A 3218-nucleotide genomic window follows, 5' to 3' on the forward strand; every position below is an offset into this window, starting at 1 on the left:
GGGACGGCCTCGCTCTTGGCGCCAATGCGTGCCAACACGTCTGCTGCTTTGTTATTTTCCCGAGCTATGTGATGAAATTCGAGCCCCTCAAACCGAGCTGACATCCTTAAGATGGCGTTGCGGTAAGCTGCCATTTTCGGATCCTTGGCATCGAAGTCTCCATTTATTTGGGATATTGCGAGGTTTGAATCCCCGCGGACCTCTAGGCGCTGAATGCCCATGGAGACTGCCATTCGGAGACCATGTAAAAGGGCCTCATATTCGGCTGCGTTGTTGGAATCCGTGTAAATTATCTGGAGTACGTATTGGACTGTATCTCCGGTTGGGGACGTCAGAACGACGCCAGCCCCCAGGCCAGCCAACATTTTGGAGCCGTCGAAGTGCATGATCCAGTTGGAGTATGCGACGTACTCTTTAGGGAGTTCGGCTTCAGTCCATTCGGCGATGAAGTCGGCCAAAACCTGCGACTTCATATCTCGCCTTGGCTTGTAATTTATGTCGAACGGGAGGAGCTCGATGGCCCATTTGGCAATCCGGCCCATTCCATCGCGGTTGTTTATAATATCATTAAGGGGTACTTCGGATGCCACTGTTATTCAGCACTCTTTAAAGTAGTGTCACAGCTTCCGGGATGCCATGAATACCGCGTACGCTATCTTTTGATAATGCGGGTACCGTGACTTGCATGGAGTTAGTACAGTGGACACGTAGTACACTAGTTTTTGGAGGGGGAACTTGTGTCCGTTCGCTTCTCGTTCGATGACGAGCACCACGCTTACAACTTGATGGGTTGCCGCGATATATAATAGCATTGGTTCGCCCATGTTGGGCGCGGCCAGGACCGAATTTGTTGCCAGTATGGCTTTTATTTCTTCGAGTCCGGCCGTGGTGGCATCCGTCCACTCGAAGTGTTCGGTGCGCCGCAGGAGGCAATAGAGGGGTAATGCCTTTTCTCCTAAGCGGGAGATAAAGCGGCTTAGAGCCGCCACGCATCCTGTCAATTTTTGTATTTGTTTGAGGTCCTTTGGGGTATCCAATTGTGACAGAGCTTGGATCTTGGCTGGGTTTGCTTCAATTCCTCTATCGGATATGATGAAGCCCAAGAGCTTTCCGGCTGGTACGCCGAAAATGCATTTTTCCGGGTTGAGCTTAATGTCATATGTTCGGAGATTGTCGAATGTGAGCCTCAAGTCGTCTACTAGAGTATCGACATGTTTTGTTTTGACGACCACGTCATCTACGTATGCTTCAACTGTTTTGCCAATCTGGTTGGCCAGACATGTCTGAATCATGCACTGATATGTTGCGTCGGCATTTTTGAGCCCGAAGGGCATCATGTTGAAGCAGAATGGGCCGCATGGGGTGATGAATGCCGTTGCGGCTTGGTCTGACTCTGCCATCTTGATTTGGTGGTAGCCAGAGTATGCATCGAGGAAACACAATGAGTCGTGTCCTGCGGTGGCGTCGATGATTTGATCAATTCGGGGGAGTGGGAAAGGGTCCTTTGGACAGGCCTTATTTAGGTCTTTGAAATCGACACATAGGCGCCAAGATTTGTCCTTCTTTGGTACCATCACCAGGTTTGCTAGCCAGTCCGGATGTTTTATGTCACTGATGAATCCGGCTTCCAGCAGTTTTGCTAGCTCCTCTCCCATGGCTTGTCTCTTGGGTTCGGAAAAATGCCGTAGAGTCTGCTTGACGGGTTTAAACCCTTTTAGGATGTTCATGCTGTGCTCAGCCAGCCTGTGTGGGATTCCTGGCATATCTGAGGGGTGCCAGGCGAAAATGTCCCAATTCTCTCGCAGGAAGTCTCTGAGTGCGGCGTCTACTTCGGGTTTTAGTTGTGCCCCGATGGAGGCCGTTTTTGTAGGGTCCGTTGGATGGACTTGGAATTTGACTATTTCGTCCGCTGGTTTGAAAGAGGTGGACTTGGATCTCTTGTCTAGTATCACATCATTCCTGTCCACCATGGAGCGCAACGCAGTTAGTTCCTCGGCCGCTAGGGCCTCGGATAATGCCTCCAGGGCCAGTGCGGCTGTCTTGTTTTCGGCGCGGAGCGCTATGTCTGGATCACTTGCGAGAGTGATGATTCCGTTGGGTCCAGGAATTTTGAGCTTTATGTACCCATAATGGGGTATGGCTTGGAAAATTGTAAATGCTTCTCGCCCTAGCAGAGCGTGGTATCCGCTGCTGAAAGGGGCCACTTGAAACATGACCTCCTCGGATCTGTAATTATCCGGCGTGCCGAACACCACATCCAGTGTGATTTTTCCTGAACAGCATGCTTCCCGGCTTGGAATTATTGCTCTAAAGGTTGTGTTGCTTCGCTCAATGCAGCTCCAGTCAATTTCCATTTTTCACAGGGTTTCCTCGTAGATGAGGTTGAGTCCGCTGCCACCGTCCATGAGTACCTTTGTAAGTCGGAAGCCGTCCACTATCGGACTGAGGACCAATGCGGCTGGTGCTCGGGCTGTCCGAAATTTAGGTTCGTCACTGGCATTAAAGGTAATAGCCGTGTCACTCCATGGGTTTATTGTTGCTACTTGGTAGACCTCGGCAAGGTTGCGGAGCGTTCGTTTCCTCGCATTGTTTGATGTGAAGGTCTCAAAGACTGTCGACACCGTACTGGGGAGGTATTCTTCGGGTGCTGGAGTTAGAAGCTCCTCGCCACTTTGGGCCACCTGCCGGAGTATCCAACATGCTCTAAGGCTGTGAGTTGGTGTGGCTTCCCCTGAATTATGAATTTTACAGGGTCCATTGAGCCATCCCTCTAGTACGGTCCCGTACCCTGTAGAGGGTTTTTGTTTTTTGATGTTTGGCTCAGATACCTGGCGATAATGCGCCCTTTTGTTTCGGACTCATGTTGTATTCGGGGCCGGATTGTCCCAGAATTTATCTTCGGTTTTCCAAACGCTTTCAGTCGCACAGTACTTTCGTACTATGGATGTCAAGTCAGCGAATCGTGTAATTTCGCGGAGACTTATGGCGTTGAGGATTCCGATGTCCGTGCAGTTGTTACAGAAGAGTGAAATTGCTTCTTTCTCGTGGCAGTCCTTTATCTTGTTCATAACCAGGAGGAATCTGGCCCAGTAGTGGTGTACTGTTTCCCCGGGCTCTTGCCATATTTGGGATAAATCCCACATAGTTGGGTGGGTGGGTGGATTTAAATCCGGAACCTTGCCTGATGTAAGATTCAGGGGCCAAGAGGTTTCCGAATT

Source organism: Triticum aestivum, chromosome 7B (assembly GCF_018294505.1).
Source record: "Triticum aestivum cultivar Chinese Spring chromosome 7B, IWGSC CS RefSeq v2.1, whole genome shotgun sequence".
In the NCBI taxonomy this organism is placed as follows: Eukaryota; Viridiplantae; Streptophyta; class Magnoliopsida; order Poales; family Poaceae; genus Triticum; species Triticum aestivum.